The sequence below is a fragment of the Corvus kubaryi genome, unplaced genomic scaffold, assembly GCF_017639235.1.
Source record: "Corvus kubaryi isolate FWS band 111438036 unplaced genomic scaffold, C.kubaryi_AGA036_p1.0 37300, whole genome shotgun sequence".
Lineage (NCBI taxonomy): Eukaryota > Metazoa > Chordata > Aves > Passeriformes > Corvidae > Corvus > Corvus kubaryi.
In genome coordinates this window covers 14330212-14354582 of record NW_024581093.1, presented here as the reverse complement: position 1 = coordinate 14354582, position 24371 = coordinate 14330212, and the positions used below count along the sequence as shown (strand labels likewise).

Below are 24371 nucleotides of genomic sequence, written 5' to 3'. Positions count from 1 at the left end.
TTCACTGCCAACACACCACATATAAAAGCGTCATTAAAGAAACTTTGCTGTCTCTCCTACTAATGGTCTACAATTTGAGCATGCCCAGATGATTGACAGGCTGTGCCAGGGCTGCCTGTGTTGTCTGAAAAAGCCACATCGGATCAGCGGAAGCTTAAAGCAAAGCATAAATTATAGATATATGTCTGTTTCTTTGATGATGTGAGACTAGTAGGTGCATCCCACTTCCATCACACAAAGAACCACACTTTCATGCAGCTTTTTCACTTTGTCACATCACATTTGAAAAAACAACAGTGAAAACATAAATGTTCTATTTTTTTTAACAAACAGCCTGTTCAAAGCCAGTTTTGAAGTTCTTCACTTTCTGAATTAATTAAATATAAACTAAGTGTTAAATTGCAAAGTTCAGTGCAGCGAGGATTGTTGCTTATTTTCTATATCTATTTGTCATTACTGTTAACTGTTATGCATGTTTCTGAACCAGAGCTACTGAACTGGAATGCTCTTAGCATTTTGACCATCCAAAACAAAGGTGTTTAGAAGGCACTGAAAGGGAAATTCTTTTGCTTTGTAAATTTTATAGAGAAAAGCTGATTGAATTTTATTGCTTCTAAATTATAGAGCTTCAGTAATATTGCAACAATGAATTTGGGGGTCAGGATACTGCTTGTAGGTATCAAACAAAATGTATGTATAACATACTTATATAATAAAAGAGAGACATATTGTCATTATAATGCTACCCTTCCAACAGGAATAATTTGCAGGCTTATTGTAATATTAACAGATGAAATGCTACCTGGTTTGTTGATATTATTTCTATACCAGAACCAAAATCTCCATGATAGATTAATTCATGAATTTGATGGTTGTGGCTAATAGTCAGCCAAAAATAATGACTCACTAGCTTCAGTCATAGAGTAATGATTCTAGAAATGCCTTCTACATTTACAGTTTCAATTAAATGCTTAAACTATAATACTAGGCAGATACAGGGTAGATCCATTACATATTTGTAAGGTACTACAGAAGAAAGACTTGAGAGCACTTGACTGAAAAGGATTATATCTTTTTTAGGGTGGCTTTTTGTTTCAAGTATTTAGCATTAGAGAGTTTCCTTGTCACTACTGAACTGGCTCTCCAGCTGTACTGTAATATTTCCATTTATGCTTTGCTGATGTCCAGTTCTATTTCATAGAAATAGTTTCTTGAGTAAAGCATAATTGTACTTTGTAAAATACTCATCTTGTATCACTTCTTTTAAAGATCAGACATTTCCTTTTCCCATAAGGTCTAAAGATCTGTAAGTTGACATAATTCTGCACAAATCACTCTGGTAGTGTAACTTAGACTGTCCAAATTCCCCTTGGACTGTGGCCTCTGTAACTGTGCCATCACTCACTTAACTTCACCTTATCTTTAAATAAGTTTAACCAGAAGGGACTTGTTCAACTCACCATCTCTTGAGTAATGTGAATTATTTATATGATCTTCATATGTGTTCGTTAAGCTGTATACAGTAAGCCTAAGTGTAAGTGTTTATTCTGTTCATCTGTGAGTGTGCTACCCCAAGCTTTGAACTCAGGCTAACCACAATAAAAATCTCTCTTTTTTGCTGTTCTTTGATGGAAATGGACATCATTTTTTCATGTTGTACAATGGCAGCAGTGTTGTCTCAGATGGGTGCGTTACCACGGGAATGCATAAAGAGACATTTCACATGTTCAGTGTTGTCTTGCTGCTTTCCAGACCACCTTCCCCTCCTGCTTTGCAGAGCTGAGTGTACAGGAAGCTGTATCCCACCATGTCTTACAATATAAATATGTCACTGTAATGGCTACTGTGGAAGGGATGATTACAACAGTCCTTTTTTATCAATTCACTGCTTTGCTTGAGCAGTTATTAAGTGCTCTTTGTCTGTAAAGGAATGTTAAACACTGAGAAATAAGAATTCAGTAAAGCAGTCCTGTTTGCTACTTAAAAGGGCCTCAGTTGAAATGGAAATACACTAAAACAATCACACCAAAATACATCACTAACCTGGATTCTCCAAAAAAGCACAACCATTGAAACCCCCATGTATTTCTGGGTAAGGCTGGAGAGCTGTGCACGTGGTCTGTTGAGAGGCAATGCTTTTGGTGGAAAACAGTTGCACCAGTATTGGTCTACAATCTTTAAAAGGGGATGGAAACAGTAATTTTTCTAACTTACACTACTGTGCTTTGGTTTTCTTTATTACCTCTGCTTTCCATTTGAAATTTGTCCAGAACAGCAGTGTTTACACATGTCCTGTTAGAAGTAATGCCAGAGGGACCTCAAAGGCATGAGTCTTGTTCCATTCTTCTTTGGTTAATTTTCCTCAAACATAAGGTATTTTAACACCTCCATAGATCACAGGATAAATAGAGTCTACAGAATCAAACATTGTGCCTCTTTCAGCATTAAGTGTGCTCAGGTTAGAACTTGCTTAATTTATGAGCTGTGAGGCAGCCATGAAACCATGGGTAGGCATATTGTTAGAACAGATTTCATTTTTCAGGAAAAAAAAGGGAATTTTATTTTGGGTTTTGAATTGGTTTTGTTTGTTTTGGGTTTTTTTCCATGCTGGTTGGTTGTTTTTTGTTGGTTGTTTTTTTTTTTTTCCCAAAACTAAGAGGGTCTTTGCCTCTTCTTTTCTGCTTTTTTTTTCACCAGAACTTTTTTTTTTAATTCTTGGGGGTCTCCCACCACACCCCCCTTCATTCTCTGGAATGCTTGTATCTTTGTGTACAGTGGGTTTCCTCCTTGGCAAAGCAGCTTCATATGTTTCATGTTTTTCTGCTCTTCTGAACTGGAACATGTTCTTGTGTGCTCTAAGAGCACATAGCTTTGGAGGATCTGCAAAAGACAAGATATTTCATGCATCCTTTCTGAGGCCTATTTCTGACAGTCCCTTGAAACCAATTCAAAACTCTCCCTAATTATAATAGGACAGGTTTGCGTCTGTTTCCAGTCAATAAAGCTTTGTTCTGCCTCAGGGATTTTACTTGTACCTGATTATATAATGGAGGATGGAAGAATCAGGCAATAGTAATTTTAATCCCTGACTATCTTTCATTCAAATATAACGTGCAAAGAGATTTAGTGAAAGGAAGAAATGTGAATGTTGTACTACTAGAGCAAACACTCGACAATGAGTTCTGCTGGGTGGGACACTGAGCTCCCTCTCTATTTGCCCTTTTCCAAATATTTTAGGGTTGATTTTGGACAAAAAGGTGGTGTTTGAAATGGCAGCTCTCTCTGTTCAGAAGGCTGCAGTGCATTGCAGGCAGCCTCCAGTCTGGGTGCAGCTCTGGGGGAAGGCTCAGCTCCAGCAGCAAGTGCTGCTCAGACTGTCACAGTCCTGGAGTGGAGAAAAAGAACCACAAAGCAAAACACTCAGCGCTATGTTGAAGCAAGCCTGGGTTTTGTGATCCCCATTTTTCACTTTTCACTGGGGTATTTAGTTCCAGACTTGGAAGCTTGAGGTTTGCTTCTGTCAAAGCAGCATTGAAAAGCTGACCCATATATAAAATTTTAAACACAGCATGGTAATTTTTCTGTTGTCAACACAGAGCATGCATTTTAATTTTTTGAGAGTCTTTCTAAAAATAATGAATATTATACCATAACTTAGGAAACACACTAGATTTTTTTCTTGGTAAGGCACTTCCAGAAGCCAATATCTTCACAGAGAACACTTCTAGCTCTGCATCCTGTGATGAATGGTTGGCTATCCTATTGTCAGATCTGGGAACAAAAATTAAAATAAAAACAGTTATTAAGTAGGGAGGAAAGGGAACTACACTAAGATATTGAGTTTTATATCTTTCCTGTGCAGCTCTAAAAGGAAGGAGGTTTTATTGCTTAGAGAGAAATTAATTTATCAAGGTACTCCACTCACAAACTGGTAATAACAGATCAGCCTTACAGTGCCCCTCAAGATTCAGTTCTGAGACCCACAGCTTAGAGTCAAGAGTGGGAAACAGGAGCAATAAAGGATCAAATGCAGTCTCCTCACTTTTTGTATCTGGGTCATCCTAATTGATCCCAGCAGACTTCCTCCTGGCTGGACTACCCCAATCAACCCACCTGCATCCTCACCTGGAGGAACTTGTCTCTACCCAGCAGCTGGGGCAATACCTTGGGGAAGAAAAGGTTTCCTCTGTCACTCCGGGGAATATTTTTAACCTCATCATTGCCATAGACATTGCTGGGCAGTCAACACCACAAATGGCAAACCAATACTTGCACCCCCCAGCACACCTTGTGTTTGCTTGTATTCTATGGTACTCCGCAGCTGGATTAGATATTTTAAGTATCTAGATATTTAATTGGTTTTCTTAATGTTTCATGCACTTAGCAGTCTTTAATCTGTCTTTAAAACCTGATAGCTGGAGCAAGAACTACAGTGCCTTTAAGATAGATACATTTTTAATATATGGACCACTGAACTTACTGAACCTTTGTTGAAACACATAAAAATATCACTCTTAACTTGTATATTAAATGTTGGGGTTAGAAAATTTCTGTACAGTTGTTGATGAAGAATTTGTATATGTGTGAAGTTACATGTTTCTAGGTGCAAAAACTGCTAAAGCCATTTAATAAGTATGGTATTTTTGCAGGATTTTAACCAAGTATCTAAAACAAGAAGCACTACAATTTCTTTGAGAGACCACGTGTACAGTTTTTACTTTCAGGTCTAGATATTTAAATTCAGTTGGCTTGTGTCTAAACTTGTAGATGCTTGCACACTTCTCCAAGCATTTTTTTATATTATCTGAAAATGCCTTATCATTTTCTGAACAAAATAATACATATTATTTAGAAGCTCTGACTGATAATGAAAGATTCTTTTCCACAGGTATACCTTTTTCTCTGTATCTTCACATTCATAATAATCTTACAAGAGTTTACACATCTGTGTATATATGTGAATGACATGGTGGTTATATCTTCTTTAGGTTGAAAAGGAGTAACTGTGGAAACTAGTAACTCTCTTAACTTTTGGTTTTCCTCTCAGACTAATTTGAAAATGGAAAAAGTGATTTAGCACCTGAAAAAAAGTTGGTGCTCTGGATGTGAGCCTAGTTTCACCCCTTTCTGATTTCTTTCTTCATCTATTGCATCTATTCCTGAAATATCAGAATGCAAATGCATTAGCATTCATTACATCTGCTGAGGTCAGAGCATTTGAATAATTCCAAATTAAGGATGGTGATTTATCGTGTCCTCAGCGTAGCAGACCTCAAATGCTGACTTGTTCAGCTGTCACGGTGTAACACCGTACTACAGCCTGGGCTTACACACCGAGAATTAGAGTCTGTGGTAGGGCAGTACTGACTATTGCATTGCTCTATTGTTCATCTTTTTATTTTCATCAGCAGAGCTGCTTCAGGTGCTCACTTTTCTCCAGAGCTCTGGAGATGTTCCAGCAGCCTGTGCAGTCAAAGGGAGCTGCTGAGCATTGCCAGCAACATCCAGCAGCAGAGAGGGAAAGGATCCGAGCAGTGCATCCTGAAGGGAACGGAGCAGTGCATCCTGCCACACACAGGGCAGCAGCTGCGCTGGCTGCACTGTGCAGTGCTGCCTGTGCCACCAGGATCTGCAGCCACTAAGTGTTCCTCCTCTGGCTGCCTTGGCACTGCTAACATCTGCAAGGTTAATGCACACACCTAAAATGTGCATTCTTCTGCTTCCCATAGCTGCACAGCTCTCATGCCAGTCACAGTTAAGGTGAAAAAAATCCTAATATTGTTCTTACCAGTTACAGAGCTTAGGATTTGTCAGAAGTGGGGAGATACCTGTGGTTTTGTTGTTTCTGCCACCAGATAAGCTTTAACATTTTTGTGTAAATAACCTTTAATTTCTTTGTGGCTCTGGTGGCTATTGTAGTGAGAGTGGAGACCTGAGAGCCAAACTCCAGTACCTGAAGGGGTCACAGGGAAGCAGGAGAGGGACTCTTCATCAGGAGCTATAGTGACAGGACAAGGAGTAATGGGTAGAAAGAGGGAAAATGTAGGTTAGATTTAGGAAGAAATTTTTTACTGTGAGTGTGGTGAGACACTGGAACAGGTTGCTTAGGGAGATAATCTCAAAAAAAGAAAATACAGGGTTGACTTGAGACTTTGGTAGCAGATCTGCATCATTCCACCAAATTACTTAGATAGTTGGTTTAGTTTATGTCTTATTGAACTGTGTGTGTATAGGTGATGAACAAAGGGCAGTATAGAGGGTGGTCTGTTCTAACAAGTGGCCTCAGAAAATGTTTGTAGTTTTAAAACCTTGAAAGCCTAATGAGAAAAAAAGGATTGGTTTAAAGCATATAAGAGAAGTGTGTTCATGATAATTCTGTGTCCACCACAGAACGTCAAGCTGCCCTTGCTTGCTTTGTCCTAATGTCCACCAGTAGAGAGACCTTCCAAGCCCTTCATGCAAATCCTCCACACACTAACACTGGGAGTAGGTGCCAGGCTCCAAGTATTGTACAGACACTGCTTGCCCTACTTCAATTTATTTTCATTCTTTCATGACAATATATGAGAAATTCTTATAAAAAATACTGTATTTTACTCCAGATTGAAGTTTCTAAAGGGTTTTTCATTTCCCTTGCTTTTCAATATATGTTTGAAATATCCTGTCTAGAAATTATCTGGTACTGCTGGTATTTCATTCTACTGAACTATTGTTTTCATTTTGAGAGTCGTCTTTTCCTTTCTTCTGAAATAAGACCTAGACTAAATACCAAAATTCTTTCACTGCATATTATGGCTGAGTGCACTAAAATATAAAAACCTTGATTTAAGGTTTTTTGAATTCAAAGATCGTAGGCAAGTGTTCATTTGAAGGTTCAGTGGCATTTTGAAATGAGAACATCGTATATAAAGATGTCAGAGATGGAGCCTCCCACAGTGAGGTTGAAAGAAGAAGAACAGAATGAATAGAAGAGTTTCTGGGTTCCAAGGAATTTTAACATCTCTTTACTTGAGATTACTGTACATATAATTTTCTAATATTTTGTATTATAGACTTTGAATGTATTGGTTAAAATTACTTCATGCCTGGCATCAATTTAGTCTTATTCATTATCTCCCTTAAGTAAAACCTTAAAAATAGCTGCTTTCAGTGAGTGAGCAACTTTCTGATAGGAATAGATTCTTCAATTTCTAAAGTGAATTTGTAAATGAAAACAGACTAGGAGGCAGCAGTCCCTCAGCATTTCTTGATCAGCTTGGTATTATATGAATCAAGTAGTTACAATTTTAACAAACTTTATAATTTATAGTTTGCACCATATTTCAGTGTATCCCACATTTTCATAATCCTACAATTAAAGCTCTTGCTACCTAAATGACGCTGACTTTCATAAACTAATGCCAATGATCGTGATATTATAATTTGATATATATGGTCAGTACTTTGATCAGTATGTCTTTGGTAATCTAAAAAGTGGGATAGAACTGTGTTTGCCTAAGGTAGAGCTGGGTTTTGAGCACCAGTGGAAGAATTTCTATATTTGGTCCACCAGCTACCTTGACCCGGTAGTGGAACTGAGGTCATCAATGACCTCATCAGCCACATCTCATCTTAAAATTTGTGTCCATTTCTATTTCTCACTTCTATGAAACAGCTGCAATCTGGCTTTAAGCAACTGAGATATTAAATGATATTAAATGCCTGCTTATATTCTACAATATCTCAAGTTTTTAAAAGCATCCCATTAAAACATGTACCATATGCTTTCTATCTTTGTACCAGGGGTTTAAAACTGTAAAATTTGTGACCTTTAAAAGTAGCAAGCAACTTCCATGGCATTTCCAGATATCTAATTTAGGTAAATATTAGGTAAATTTATAAAATCTTAGAGCTAGTAATCATATAATTGCATATCTAAAACACCTATTGAAAGTACAAAGTAAATAAATATATGCATTTTTTAAAGACAAATACGTACATCATTTACTATATAACCCTTCTTGTATTTGAAAGAGCTTATAAAATAATTAGTTAAACTCAAGATTCCTCCCTTCTGATGGTGAAATGAAGTGTTCCAGTTGGTTTACATCCCTATTTCTACTTCTTATGCTTTGGAGTTGTGTCCTAAAGATTGAGAGAAACTTTCTGTTCTAGATACACCAGAATACCACTCCATGTCTGCTGCAAAACAGTGCTTGGAGCTGAAAGGAGAAGCAAAAGCGAGGAAAGAGGTCTAAGAAAATAGAACTGCCTTCCATTTTCTTTCCTGTCTGCTGGGGAAAACAGAGATGATATTCTGTGAAGGATCTAGCCAGAGTTTCCTTCTGCCAAGCAGTGGAAGTAGCTTCCTATAAAGTAATTATTTTGTGTCATGCCAAAGAGATTTTAAGAACAGGTTCAATAATATCTTTGTGAATAGTAGAGGGGACATTCTCTCACTTTGTAAGTGGCTGAAGGTGGAGGTCCTTAAAATAATGGTTGTTTTGACACAGTGAGAAATGTGGTGTCTGGTATTATCTGAGAAACGTTGAGAGTTGATATTAATCAGACAGTTCAAAAATATTTGGGAAGCCTTGCTCTAGATGTTCACCATTTCTGCCATGTTTTGATGCCTGCCTGGGCTGCTTCAAATACAGCTAATTTACAGTGGCATTAGTGTGAGACACCAGCCATGCTCATACAGAGATCTTCTTTCTTTCCTCTTTCCCTTTTCCTGCTGGGAGCAGGGATTGGATAGGAGGGCTCTTTGCTTTCTGAGGTAAAGGATGGGTCACAAAAAGAGCAGCCTTCCTTCCAGCTTATTGGGAAACACCACAGCATCTGACTGGCTTCTGAGGAAAGTTTCCTCATCCAAGGATATCCCATGCCTTGGGAAGAGGTGGATCACAGCAAATGGAGCATCCAGGACAGGGCAGCATTGCCTCTGCCAGGGGTGGAAAACCTGTGCTCTGCAGGAAGGAGCTGTGCTGGGACCCCTCCATAGCTCTGTACCATGCCAGACCCAAGGTGAGAAAGGAGCTTCCTATTTAAAAGAAAATTCAGTGAAAAATTCTGACAGAGAAAGAAATAAAATAATCAGATGCAAAAGAGAAATACACTCTGAAACAGTGAGAATGGACTGAAGTTGTTAGTGAGTGGTTTAGTCTCAGAGGAACCCACAAGACACTCACTCCTGGGCACCTGAAAGCTGAGATAGCTGCTCACAAAAGTGCCAAGCTAATGAAAACATGCAGCCTTTCCAAACTGGTAACATTTCAAAACCTTCTCCCATCTTATGCTGTACTTTATTCCTTCTCCTCCTCTACTAGCTTCTGAAATGAGTTTTACTTGTTATCATAGGCAGCTTTGCCAGTTCTTACTATTTTATCATGAACTTCGAGGTATTTGATGCTTTATTTAAACCCTCAGCTCCTGGAAAGGCAAAAAGAATTTTTTTTAAGGTAAAACAAAACTTTCTAGGTCTCATGATTATGTAGGAAGCTTGAAAGTGTCATCCCAAAAATATACCTTAAGACTTAATCCCTCAACATTCAGAAGTCATCGTGAATATAAAGAACCCAAGTATGCTGGGGATTTCAATTTCTTGTTTCTTCATTTTTTTTTTTTTTTTTTAATCTCATAGATATTTAGCCTGTTTTCAGAATTTTTGAAAATCCAATTGATCATCTGTCAAAGTTTGGAGCAGTTCATGTACTAAATAAAGGTTATAATATTTTTACTAGACCTTCAAGCCCTGGTGCAAAAAGGGGACAGGAACTTCTCCCTGGAAACTAATGATAAGACATTTGCCATCTCATGGTTGAGGCTCTCCAGTATATCAAACAAACAAACAAAAAACCAAACCAAAACAAGAAAGCCAGAAAAGAAACTAAAAGCCATATAGCAATTGCTTCTTAAAACTTGCCATTTGCTTTAGGTGCCCTACAGTGTTTTTCACTTAGACCATGTGGTAGAATTTTCTGTGCTTGGCAAGAACTTGACAAAAAGTTTATTTGGTGTTTTAAAATCTTGGGATTATTTGATAACTGAAAAACATGAATATTTTTTGCAGAAGTGTGAAAATGAGTAACAGAATCATTTGCCATGATTGCATTTTCATATTGATTCTCACAATAAGTCATTTGCCTTTTTTATATTTTTCTTTTCCAACTTGCCTTTGTGACCTGGTCCATTCCTGAAAACTCTGTTGCTATGTTTGGAGAGGACAGGAACAGAACTCAGATTTTCAGTTTTCCTTTAAGCAAGTTACTTTTCCAGCCCTTGTCTTCATGAAAATAACTTTGAAGATCCTTACTAAAACTAATTGAGAAGGTTGAAAGCTTGCCTCGGATTTTTCCCCCTCCTAAAGCTTATTCAGAAGCCTCCTAGAACTGGGCTTTAGGGTCTGTGGGCTGCTCAAATTGAAGGCCAAATCCTCAGAGGTGATGAGCAGCTCCAGCTACAGACTTGGCTTCTTGTTAGTAGTGGCTTCCAGCAACATCTGCAGCTCCTACAGGGATCAAGACTTAGTGGCTCTTTGCAACTCCCAACAGGCATTTGTTCAGGGCTGATACATTTTTATAGTTCAGTTTCACTTGCAGTAGGATGTTTTCAAAAGCCTGTCTAGTGTCCAATAACTTTGCATATTGCTAAAGATCCTCCTCATGCAGCTGAGTGTTGTGAAGAATCAGGGTCATACACAGTCAAAGCCCCTGATTCTGTTTGCAGTCTCCACCTGACAGTTCACTTGCTTGGACAGGAACGTATTTTGGGGAACCTTACACCTAAATTATTTCCCAGTTTGATGTCTCCTCTCCAGTAGTAAACACAGTTTCACTTGGAGTTGTTGGCAGTATGATCCAGGACCCCTCCCCTCTCCTGTCCTTGTCACAATCACCTCTCTAAATGCTTTAGCCATTACATTTTCATTGTCTTGAATTTATGCACTGAGGAAAGTGGGCTCCCAACATTATGAATGTTGCTCTCAGTCTGCTTAGCATGTCATTTTACTGCTATGGACAGGACTTTCCCCTCTCCCTCAGATGTTTTCTGCTGAGAAGCCTGACTCCAGTTTCCGTTTTCTGATCCACATCCAAATATTTTCCTTTTTATATCTCTTTCTTTTAGAGAAATCCATAAAAAGTTGCTTAAGCAAAGGATCAAATGTAACAAATACAGCCGTGACAACCCTGTGATAGGCTGTTTCTGGTCACACACCAGTATAAACTGGCAATAACTGGCAATGTCAATAATTACCCAAACTTACATCAAGCAGACTGGAGAAGCAATGTGCCATTTGTTACATAGAAGCCTACATAGAAAAGATGAGCCGAATACTAATAGGATAACATATTGGATTTTTATGGTGATTTTGGTGAACATAACTCAAAGTTTTCTAAGCTGAATCCTTAACTCTGTTTTACAGATGAAGACATAAAGTTGAAGTGAGCTGACCAGGTTCATGCTGCAGGTAAATGGTTCAGCTCAGAACAGTCCAGTGAATTGTCTGGAGAGCTCTTTTGGCTCCCTTATTATTTACCTTAGAAGTCTTCAAACAGTGAAATTAAAGAGAAGGGGACATGAGAGGAAATTAAACCATATAAAGACAACTAGTCAGCCAACTCTTCCTTCTCAAAAACACAAAATAAAAGTTTCATTCAATACCAACAAACCCAGATGCCACCAATTAAGAGCAAAAGTAGAAACAGACAATTCAGGCCTTTTGTTGTTGTTTTTAAAAGTGGTTTTTCTATTAAAGCCATATACATACATATGATGCAGATCAGACTAATAATACACATTTCCAACTTCTAGTCTTTGTGATAGCACTCAGTTCTGTTTGCCAAGCAAAAGCTTAAATACAAATAAAAATCAGAATACCAAATGACAAATTCCAACCCTAAAAATTTGAACAAACCAGCAAATCATTTTCCATATCCCAATTTCCAATAATGGTGCTGTACATAAAGAAATAAACAAGCTAAGAAATATTTCCACTCATTTGCAGTGATACTTGACACTCAAGTGTTTTAGTTTTTTCAGAATATTAAGAGATAATTAGGCTATTTTTTGTGTAAAATGTTCATATGGTTATTTCATTTCCCTCCTTGCAAATCTCTCTGAGTGCTCTTGTGTGTGACTTGGAAAGGCAGCATGCATGGGGCCTTCCTGGCTTTCTCTGGAAAGAGCAGGGCCTGAATGCAGAAAGCAACTGCAAATGTAGCGGTGTTGGCTATTGCTGTGCAGAATTTGTAGGCTTGAGCTCTGAACTGGAAGCTGAACTTTGTTGTAGGCATGGAGTCTCCATGAAGAGCACATGGGAAGAGAAGATGCTTCACAGGAGCTACAGATCTCCCTGGTACATGGAATCACCTGGAGGAGTCTGAGACCAGCCAGGAAAGCACTGAGGTGAGAGGTGTGTGGTACTGACTCTGCTGGACTGGTGATCCAAAGGAAAATTTATGGGGTGGGCTTGTAAGTGTTATTTTTCTGTGAAATTTGTCCCACAGCACAGCAAGACCGCGGGGTCTGGGCAAGGGGGAGCAGGGCTCTCTTCACAGCAACTTAGCTTAGGCTTTAGTGTGGTGTGAAACGCTGCCCTTATGCTTCAAACACCTCATTCTCTTGCAGCAGTGTAGGTCCCATGGAGTTCCATTTGGGTAAATGGAGTAAATCTGGTCCTGGGGAAGGGGCACTGCTTTGGGGCATTCAGATATAATGAAACACACAGAGCACATGTGGCATTAAACATCCATTCACACATACTACCCCTTGGCTGGCATTATGGAAGTGCTCACTCAGGGTCATCCTTCCTTTCCAAAAATAAACCTGGGACTGATTATAGATAGCTTTGCATCAGAATCATGTGAAACTCGTGGGTTTGAGTTCAGAGGAAACGTGGGAGGTTCTTGTTATGATTTTAAGTTCACTTGAATTTGAAACTCAGGATGAGATGTAGGGAGGGGAAGACTGAACACAGACGGATCCACAGGAAAGAATACATTCAAACCAAGCCTTGTGAAATGCAACTGCCAATGGCTTAAGAAGAAATCCTCACTCAAAACACTAAAACAAATCAAAACACATTCCTCTCTCTTAGAAGTCTGACTCTTAATGCTATCAAATATCCCTTTTTCCACTCTGGGCAATACCATTTTTTTAGGGAAAAAAACCAAAACAGAAAAGAAAATGCACAATATGTTACCCAATGTCCCTATAGCAGCTCTAAAAAGCAGAGGAAAAGTATGTTTTAATTAATTTATAAACAAAAGATTATTTCCTGCACTGCCAGCAAAAATCCTGTGTGCCGACAAGGTTCTGGCTTCAAACATTATCAGCAACTGGCAGGATGAGTCCTTTTATGTAAATGAATTCATTATTATTAATTTCTGCTGGTGCTGAACGATTTATGAACTGCTTTTCGAATATGGAAAAGTGGTTCATGAATCAGAGGGGAAAAAATGTTCAAAAAGTCCTGGGTCGATAAATAACAGTAGTCATTCATGAATCCCGCCCATGGTGTCTTTTATCTTCAGTAGGGAGAAGATCAAAATGATAAAATAGTAATGTGCCAACAAAAAAGGATTGAATGGGCAGAGACTGGTAACATTGTCCTCTCCCAGCCTTAATGGGCAGGGATGAATGGTGACAGACTATCCTTCACTAGCAAGCAGCCACAGATTGTGATTCTCCCAAGGTGAAATGCTCCTTTTTCCTGCCACACAGAGCCAGAATAAGAGGGAGCTGCTGAGCAGAGCCCCATGTGTGCCCCTGCCCCACAAACATGCACCAGCTGTGGTCGAGGGATGGGGCTTTGCCATTGCAGCCGTTTCTCAAGGAATACACCCTGCCCTGCACAGACTCTGTAATTGCAATCCTCCCCAGCTTCCTGCTTCCCCCACGTCTCTTCCACCTCATTACTGATAGTCCTCCTGGAACTGGCATGGCACCCAGTTCTTCTCTGCAAGGGAGTGCAGCACCAATTGGATTTTAAAGACTCTCATTCTAAGATGAAGAGAGATGAAAAGTACTTGATTGAATGTGAGAAATCTGGCAGCTGTTCACTCCTGTTCTCTGAGCACACCACGAGCCCTCATCAGACTAGAAGCCTTCAGGATAGCACAGTGTATACAACAACTGACATTGGCCTCGCTTAATGGAGACATAGCTTTTCATCTGTATTTGAAGAATCAGGCTGAAAATCGAAATATCGTATATGCCAGGACCGAGCGTGGTCATAGAAGTGGTATTTTCTCATTTAGGATCTTCTCTAATGTGCCACTCAGCACAGAGAATTGGGCCAAATTTATCCCCAATGTAATTTCGTTAAAATCACAAAGCTGTGCCCAGGATGAGTTTAGCCCATTATTATTTCAATGCTAAATGTAGGGCAACTCTATAAAACCAGAGTAGAGAAGGCCATCAAAAAATCTGTTCTCTAAGTAGTTTGTCTTTCTACAGTTTCAATATGCAAAGAAACTACAGCTGCATATCGTAATTGTTTGCCCTTAAATAGCTTTGCTCAGCTAAGAATTTCAGAGTCTTTTCAGGTGTTAGTTGACACATCCTGTGAGGTATGAGGCGTTAGCACTAAGGGTGAGGTAAAAGAATGAAAAGCTACATGCCCAAGGTCTTGACAAGATTTTGGCAGACTCAGTAGTCAATCGAGAATAACTGATGACTTTTCCTGTGGAACCAATAGTCAAAGTATCTTCCAGCAGAGGAAAATAAAATGACAGACTTGTAGCTGATATTTATCCTTGTTCTTATGCATAATTCAAACTTGTATTTTGACCATTTTCTTTATTTCAGATTGCCATGGGACAAAATTTTGTGCTTCTGAGCTCAGCAATGAAGTTTTAATCACCCAGATATACATCTTTCCACGATATATATTTTTCTGTCTACCAAAGACATAATGGCTGCTCCTTTTATGGGAAACCAGGATTTAATCCAGTAAGTCTGTGAGAATCAATATTCTTGTGAAATGACACCATGTTGAAGTTATTTTATGTTATGTTGATGGTTAGCTAATTTTGTAATGGAGACATTTCTTCTAGAAGCAGACATAGTATAATTTAGTGGTAAAAACGTCAATCACAAGGGGTTGAACACTTATGTCAGGGCAGGAAGAGGGCAGATTTATTGATGGAAATGTATCTATATACTCTTTGTGGCACTTTGACCTGAAATATCCATTTCGGTTATAATTTTGTTTTGTGAAAATGACATCAACTGCAATCACTAATGTAAAAGTGACACTGGAATGCTTTGTTCCAGAGGCCTGATTTAAAAAGTCTTGCTGCTGTTTGTTATAGTAACAGCTTCTCAATAGCAAGGAATTAAGGTACTCATTTAACTGCTCCTTTTCTCTCTCTGTTGAACACCACACTGTTCTTTTTTTTTTTTTTCCCTACTGTTTAATATTGTTTAGATAATAAATATATAGCTTGTTTCATAATGACATTGAGGTAACTAAGAGAAAGGAGGCAGGTGCTCTGGCTGGTACTATATGTGGATATATTTTTGTATGGCTTTTCTTCCTAATGCCAGTTAACCACCCACCCAAAGCCATAAAAAACATCAATAGAAATGGGTAGGAGAGGATGGAATAAAATAAGTACAGAGGTTGAGAAAGAAAAGTGACAAGGAAGGAGACAAAGAAAAAGCACAGTGCAGAATACAGGGAAGATAGGAATGTCTTGTTTGTGACTTCAGTGGTTTTTGTCTGGGGTTTGTTTCACAAAATCCTCATCAATTCAATGGGCTCTTGTATTCTTATTTCAGCTCTACAATGGTGTAACTAAAAACAGAATCTGGCCAACCTCAGCTTAAAGAATAGGAAAATATCACTAGGAGCAATGTGAATTTTACGGAGGAGCTGTGCTATCCGGTGAAGTACTGGCTATTGTCTATTTTCTGCTGCACTATGCTCCCCAAAAAGAGTGCCTTGTATCAAATAATATCATGACACCCTAATTATTAAAGGCTTAATCTCTGGGCTAATCCTGAGAAATCTGGACTTTAGTGTAGAGTGATTCTAGCACAATTGAAATTTTAATTTATTATAACTAAGGATGGGGTGTTTTACCAGTAACATACACTCCATTCAAGCTCTCCCATCTTCTGTCCTTCCATTTTCACCCTTTGCATGACTATCACGAAGAGCTGACAGCTCACTTTTCTCTAGCAATCACGTTTTTTCACTGAGATGTACAAAATCCATAATCTGCTTTGTAAATCTTCATTCTTGGCTCCTTTTCAGGCAAACAAAATGACAGAATCGGACACCATCCAATGTCCTGCTCTGGTGAGTCACAATGATTTTATCACTTAAATATAGAAACCATTTAAAGTCTGGGGAGATCACAACTTTCCAGCAGGACAAAAAGTGGGAAATTGTCCCGTATTTTAAAGCCATGATCCCCAAAGATGTTTCTTTTGAGTGCCATTCAAGACTCTCTATAAAGTTGATCCATTGGAGAGTCCTCAAACAACCAAATTCTGCTCATTAGGGAATGCAGAGCACTGCTCATAACACCCCTACCATGGGATGGAGTGATAAATCATAGGTACTAATACAACAGGATATTTGTTTGCATGCTATCAAGCACAGCCAGGCAGCTTCTCCATGTGGACTGGGAGAAGGTAGGAGGGGAAAGCATCTGATCCTCCCAAAAGTTAGGACTACTGAGCAGTCCCAGTGTGGTCACTGATTTACACACTGAAGAAGAATAAAAATAAGACCGAAATTAGGTTCAGTTTCACACTTTGCCAATCAGATCATGGGTAGTTTGTGCTGCAGAGAAATGCTGACTGGCAGGAACAAACTCATTATTAAAATAAGAAAAATGTAGCTAATGTTTTGGGTCTTTGATTCTGTTTTAAAGCAGAATTTTTGTTGTTTTTTCTTAACCCTAGACACTTTAGTTCTGCCTATTTGCATAGGTAATATTGCCATCATATTTATTCACACTGCTCATAAAAGAGCACATCACAAAAGTGCCTGGAAAATAAAACTCCAATGAGAAGGGACCCATCAAGTTTAAATGGAGGTTTATATTGCAGCATTATGAGACAGAGGCTTCCACATTTGCAGCTCCCATGGCAGAAAGTGAAACTCTAAACAATTAAAGCAGCACAGACATCCTGCCCTAAAGGACTGTAAGCATTTAAAAAAGCAGCCATGACCTCTCTTTACTGGGCCTGTTTTCTATTTAATTTACAGTCTTTATTAGCCAAGAAAATCTTGGCTGGATCTTAGTCAAAGTGATGAATATACAAGCATTTTGATCTACAATTTGGGGCACTTCAAAGTATTCTTTACTTTATGATCATTTGTAACCAAGGTCAGAGCTCTGGTGGTAATTTAGATACCACCTAAACATATTTATAATATAAAAATTGCTTTGCAGTAGCATGCATAGTGTCCTTTCTATTTTTGTTCACAGTAAGATTGGAGTTGCAAATGCTCAGGCTCTCCAAAAGTTACTCCTACAAGTTTGTGTAAGCAGCTCCATGCCTAGGTTTCTTTTATTCAGTTCCCACAATGACACACAAAAATTGAGCATATATGTGTGACAAAAAGAAATGGTTTGTTTTCATTGATTTATTGAAATATAAGCTTACTAACTTTGTAGGGAGAAAAATTAAACCAAAAAGCCATAACATGTTTAAAGGGGAGTTTTTGTTCTTTTTGTCATCCGTTTTTCTCATTTTTCCATATACTTTGCTTATGCACTAAGGTATAACAAGTCTCAGAAGTGTTCCCCTGTTCAAGTACAGAGACTCTCATGCCAGCAGCATCTTGCAGAACAAAAACTAAATCACTGTGATCACTGTTTTAGCACTGTCATCTCAGGTTCTAGGCCCAATTTTTTTCTAGATATTGTGTCTTTCTAGACATTATGTCTTTCTACATCTTTCTCTCTAGATTTATGCTTGCTAGGACAAACCTTCTGATTCTTGTACTTCATGTCTGACCCTTTGACAAGCACAACCCAAATTTAAAGCCCAGCATTGAGTCCTGGTTTCTCCAGGCTTGTCAGGCACTTATCTGCCCATTTTCTCTGACTCCACTGCAGGGGTGCATTTTCAAAGTTCTTATTGTATCATGTCCCTCTTCCACCATGCACCCTTTCATCAGCTCCTTCTTTTCTCTTGCAGCCAAAAACATCCTGTGGATATTTTAAGGCCTCCATAGGCTCTCCCAAGTCTGTTTACCCCTATCACTTCCACAAGGTACTGACAGATCAATCTGTATCCATCACTCACAACAGATTTTTGTTTGAAAAGTTGATTTTTTAAAATTTTGGACTGTAGTCATTTTGTTTTCTTCTGCAAGGGCCCACTCCTATAAAAATCTGCCAGCTACCAAACTTGCCCTTCTTCACATCCTCCCTTAAAACTCTCCTCTGCTGTGACACCTTAAAAAAATGATAGTGGTTAAGCAGCTGATGTGCTGTGACTGCATAGTGATCATAATTATCTCCCAGTTACCTTGTCATTTCTGCCCCTCTCCCCATCTGTTTGCTGTCGCTTGTCTTTTGCTTAGATCAAAGACTCTTTGGGGTACAGACCATGCCTGTGATTCCTGTGCACTTGGATACCATCCTGAGCAAGGAATCTCAGGTTCTAGGCACTACTGCAGTGCACATAAATAAAAATTACTGTTTCTAAGGTAGAATCCTCTGCATTTTTGTATGCATAAATTATAGCCACATCCTGTAATCCATTTTTCAGGCTAAACAATTGACTTCAATGGGAGTTGAGCCAGGGCAGGAGTTGGCCTATAGTCTTTACTCAAAACAAGCAACATAACATATTATTAATCACCCTAAATAGAGACTATCACATTCAGTGTTGCAATCCTACCTGTGGATAAAATAAATACCTTTCCAGAAACCTTATGACTTTTCTCATTTACACTAGGCCAGGCTGCTCTTAAGAAAACTATTGTCCTGCAGGGGATTACAAGATTGCAGTGACTCCCTGGTTGTATTCCCTTCATGTTGATTGCTTGGAGGTTGGCAAAGGGTGGTGAATACCCAGCAGAGTCAGTTGTAGGCCACCCTGTCTCTACCCAAGGGGTTGAGAAGCAGTTCTTCCTTCCCATTCAATGTTTTTATCTCCCACTAGGGCAACACAAAACTTCTGGGGGCTGTAGTTTTGAATGTTTTTCTGAATTTTGATAATATACCCAAATATATCATTATCCATATTGCAACCATAGCCTGAAAGCTGCTGTTTAAAATTCACCAAAGTCTTGGGGAATCAGTTTGGCCCGGAGGGGATCTGGGGATGAATCTCAAGCTCTTTGTACGTGCCTGCAGCAGAACTGTTGGTGGGAGAGGTGGTTACAGGGGCCACTGTCTCCTGTGCAGTTCCTGAGGAGCGACAGCTGTGTGCTTCCTCCTGTGGAACTTGGAAGAGCTGCAAAGGAGAGGAAAGCCAAAGCCAAAAATAAAAACATGCGCAAAAGCAATGAGTAAAATCTGCCAGATTCAAAGAGCTGTTGTACTACTGGAGACCAGCCAGAAATCTCTGGAAGTCCCCTATAAATGCAGTGGCTTGGTTGCAATTACTTCCCCCCACACCCCACACCTTCCTTTTCCAGGTGAATCTTGTATAAGGCAGACTGCAAAAAGCACACACACTTTTTTTTCCCACAGTATGATGTTTGTTTTACAGGCTTTCTGCCTGAAAATATGTTTTTCTCCTCTTCTCTTGCAAATTTTGGGGCTTCCTAATCTGCTGCTGAGTGAAAGTGAGACAAGTCTTAACATCCTCAGTAAATCCAGCCTGTATATGCTTACTTTCCACCCAAATTGATTGTTGTTTTAACAAAGTGTTAATCTTAAATAAATGTTCATAGATCAGGTTGCTTTCCACTTTCTGCCAACGTTTGGGTCATTAGATGCTGGGCTGTAAATGAACCATGCAGATAAGACCTAATGTTAAATATCTAGGACTTCTTTATAAAGGGAAAGAGGCAGGAAGGATAAGGATCTCCTTGCTTCAGGCCATAAGATGGCTATTGACTTTCTAGCACTGGGAAGGAACCTTCTGAAGCATTTTCTGTTTGCCATCATCAGGAACAAGGCGCTGAATTAGAAGCACAGTTGATGCTGGTCTGGTTCAAAACCCCCCGATTTCCATTGGCATAAGGGAAGTGCTTGTAGCAAAATTAGTCCAGTGGAATATGCAAACAGAAGTAAATTCCAGGTTCCTCCCTAGCCTTTTATAAAAGGACATGGCATTTTTTTTCTAGAAAAGGGAGTTTGGGTTTGTGGTTTTGGTTTTCCTTTTCCCTCAAAGGACATAGGAATTGCATAATTTTATACTGAATTCAGTTTTTACTGTATTCTCAGTAATTGGTCTCTATATACATATATTTTAGGGCTTCTTTAGTCAATTCTTTCTGTGTTATTGAGGAGAAATTTATCTCAATATTTTGAGTGGAATACTACGGTAGATCTAAAAATTGCCTGTTCTTTCCTATCTGGGAAAAGCATGCAGTACTGAGTAGATAAAGCAAAACTTCATATTTATTTTAGATAATTTAGTCTCTAATTATACAAAAGTGATGTGAGAGAGATACACAGAATCTGACCCAGAATTATGACTAGAAAATAATAATATTATCCTAATTAAAAACCATATAAGAGTTTATTATCCAGACTCAAATCCCTGACAGACTTGTATGCTCAAATAATCGCAGCATTTGCAGGCTAAAGATTCTGTAAAAGTTTCATGGAAAAAAAAATCCCTAATGAATTCTCAGTGTTTTTTAATATTGTGCCTCTTCAACAACAATGATGGCTTTTGGGGACTCTTGCTCACTTATGGGACATGTGGGTCATTCAAAAGCTTGAATATTCATTATGAGATGAGCTGGAACTGGATGTGCAATATGTTTGGTTGAAAACTAAATTTTATGTAAATTCTGCAGTGATGTTTTCTGGCTCAGTTAGAATCCATTCTACTGTTTATCTTTATACTAATAATGGTCTCTTGGGCTTCTTTTTAAGCCTCTCTGTATACTTTTTTTTCTTTTAAAATGAAAGATGAAGATCCAAAGAAAACAATTTTTAAAGATAGAAATAGAAACACTAGGTAAAAGGAATTAGCAATGCAATCTCTGCATATATTATGTGGAAATCTACGGCAAAATTGCAGCTTGGAATTTTATTCCTAGGACATTAACTGTTTCATGTTTGAGCAGCATTGCTGCTCCGATTCCCCATTTTTTCAAAACCCCTTTGGATCTGCTTTTTTAATCTCTTTCTGGATATTTTTGTAATATTTATTAAAATATTCCTTCTCCAGAATGATAAATCCAGTTGTCTGGAAGAAATAAAATCTGTGGCATAGCTCTGAAATGAGAATTAACCTTGATTACTACAGTAATTTACTAATCAAAACTGGAGACCTGCTAATCAAGCCTGAATTACCAGCTGCTTGATTTTTATAGTGACATAACCAAAATTGAACATTTGGTAAACAAGGGTCTTATTTATGAGGGGGAAAAAATTGGCATATGGCCATATTCATCTTAATATATTTCTCACTATATTGTTGTGATTTCCTTATCAGCTGACATAGACACCCCCTTCTAACTTAAGCCATCCACCTTACCCCAAAATGGTGAACACTGAATTTTCGATTACCCTGGAACTGGAGTCAGAGTAGCCAATTTCTCATTTTAAGAGGTTTTCTGATCTACCTGTTGTTTTTGGACCAGGGGAGGAGAATGCCTGATGTATCACGGTAGCCTTGTGTTACAGGGCTAGCCAGAGAGCACCTTGGAATAAAGGAAGCAGAGCACTGGAAGCAGAAAGGAGAGGAATGGAGAAGTGCCAGTGAGCAGACAGCTGGGGAAAGCTGCAGGAGGAAATGACAAAGAGCATCCATGCGGCGCTGGTGAGCCCGGGGCCGAGCGGGACAGAGGGACAAGCCCCGGGGGAAATGTGGCACTGAATCCCCGAGGGAGAGCCTGCCGAGGAACCCCCGGCCGCTCCCGTGAGTGCTTGGACAAAGCGCCAATTACTGCAGCCTAGCTGCTGGGGCTGGCATTGTGAAAGTGTTCGTCTGCTTTCTCTAAGTGCAACTAATTTCATGTTTTTAATAATTTTTTTTTTTCGGCCTGATTTCTGTTCATTTTTTCAGCTCCCAGATGGCATCCTGTATCCACCGACACAGAAAATAATTTCCCAGTATTTTCTTTAATGAATGACCTATTATGAACAAGCAGGAAAAACCCATATTGTGCAATTCTTCCACAGAAAAACTGATCCTTAATATAAATGGAGAAAAGCCCCCAAAATGGGAATCTTTTTTGTTGTTTGAGCTGTGCTTGGTATTTCATTAAGGTGGCTCGTGTGGGTTTTTTTTAAAGTCTTGTTCAATTGATATTGTCATGGGTAATTGTGCTGTTAAAAAGGTAAAGAACAGAAACACAAAAAGATTATTTCTAGAATAATGTTTACAGCATGAAATTCTCAGCTAGTCAGGCTCTTTCCCATTCTCTGCTTGTTACTTTAGCCCTAATTCCCCATTCTCTCAATTCTTAGCACAGAAAATATATACGAAAGCTAGTGCTGCTTCCATTTTTTCACCATCTTATCTCACAAACCTGAAATAATGTTTTCCCTGTAAGCCTTAAATGTACTTACACCTAACAGGAATGAAGGGGAATGGGGATGAATTAAAATTGTTCAATGGTTTATAGCCAGGCTAAACCTCCAAGAACACCAGTTTGTGGTCATTGTATGTTTAGACATGACCCTGCAAAGCTTCCAGGGGCCACAGCTCAGCATGGGCCAGGCTCCCCTGCAGCAAGTGCAACCCAAATCAGAGCAGCGAAATCCTGCTGGGATCCACAGTCAGTCTTCAGAAGGGTTTAAGCACCAGGAAAATGTGAGCAACCACAAGCTAAAACAAAGTGCTACTCCTAGTTATTGTGTACTCTTGGCAGGAGGGCCATCCATGAGGATAAAGATTCCAGATTTCAGGAATGGATTCTCAGGCAATGATTTAGAACATTTGAAGGCCAAGGAAATAAGAGTGAAACAAGTGACTTAGAGTTAAGCAAGGGGGGATATTTCCCCCGACCACTGGAATACGACTCTGCTCCACTCCAGTTCCCATCCCTGCTTCTCCCTAAAGCCACAGCTGTGCACCCAGAAACTTGCCATCAGAAGGACTCAGCATTGCTTCATGTGTTTAGGATGACCTTTCTCCACCATCAAAACTTCAGAAGCCCAAGAAATCCACCTGAAAATCTGGATAATTTCAGACTGCACTAGGACATAACAGGAGCTCCAAAGAGGACATGAAGTCACAGAGGAAGAAGTACTTGAAAGGAGGGACTGATGGCTTTGGAGGGAGGGCAGAAGAAAAGTACAAAACCACAATAGAAGTGGTGGCAGAAAAACTGGGAAGAGGGAGCAAAAATGGTAAAATGACTCCATAATGCTTTACTGGCTCTAAAGCAAGGGAAAAATATAAAAGCATTCATTTATTCTTTTTCAGCCAAAGGAAAAAAATAGGGCATAAAAAGAGAAGAAAAAAAAAGTACAGAAAGTAGAACATGTGAAGAAAAAAACCAGCAAAGGAAGAGGAAATTAAGAGAGAGGAGAAACAAGTGCTGGAAGTAAAGGACTGGATGGTGGGGGAGGAGGCAGCACAAAGAGATCTGATGAACAGGGCTTTTAGGTAAGTGAATTTTATTTGTATATGTCATTTCCTACTTTTTATTGCATTTCTCTGGCAACCATCCCACAGTTCCATAACCTATGGGTGGGTGGGAGGAGGTGGCTAAGAGGGCAAAATGGTAGTTTTTGGCAGAATATTGACATGACTTGAGTCAAGTCATTACTTGTGGTTGTCATTAGACAAATAGTGAAAGTGGGCTAATGGGGCAGGTGTTTATGAATCCTACAGGCCAGAGAAGGCTCAGTTTTCACAACCTGACTCACACAGAAAGGGAGAGGCCCAAATGATTCAGTGCAGTGAAAGCAATGGCGAGCAGTGATTTCAGCACTGCAGAGGCCACAGGGACTTATTTCAGATTTGCAGGATGGTTCTGTCAGGTTGCTTCAGCCTCTCAGCAACTTTGGAAGGTGGGCACTGCATAGGTTTCTGTATTGGGGACTTCATTTCTTGCTATCACTGGATGGAATTATTTTTCTGTAGTGCAAAATGAGACCCTAACGCACAGAATTTCCCTAACGCACAATTCTAGGGAAAAATATGACTTTCATGAAAAATGTTCTGAAGTCCATCTTTTCTGGGTACTTTTGTTTCTTTTTGCCCTCTGTTTGACTCTCTACAGGCTTTTCCCCCTAATTATCTTGAATTTAAAATGGAAACATTTCTAAAACATACAATGT

General features: G+C 39.1%; 1 long non-coding RNA gene across 1 annotated transcript in view; it reads left to right on the top strand.

The window, feature by feature from the left end:
* The window catches only part of LOC121664345, an 80842-nt gene extending 57321 nt beyond the window's left edge, over positions 1–23521 (top strand). Inside the window, exons 4-7 of the long non-coding RNA XR_006015962.1 lie at positions 12272–12387; positions 14791–14934; positions 16244–16288; positions 21765–23521. This is a non-coding gene — a long non-coding RNA (uncharacterized LOC121664345). The remainder of the gene's footprint in view (positions 1–12271; positions 12388–14790; positions 14935–16243; positions 16289–21764) is intronic.
* Positions 23522–24371: the final 850 nt, after the last annotated feature.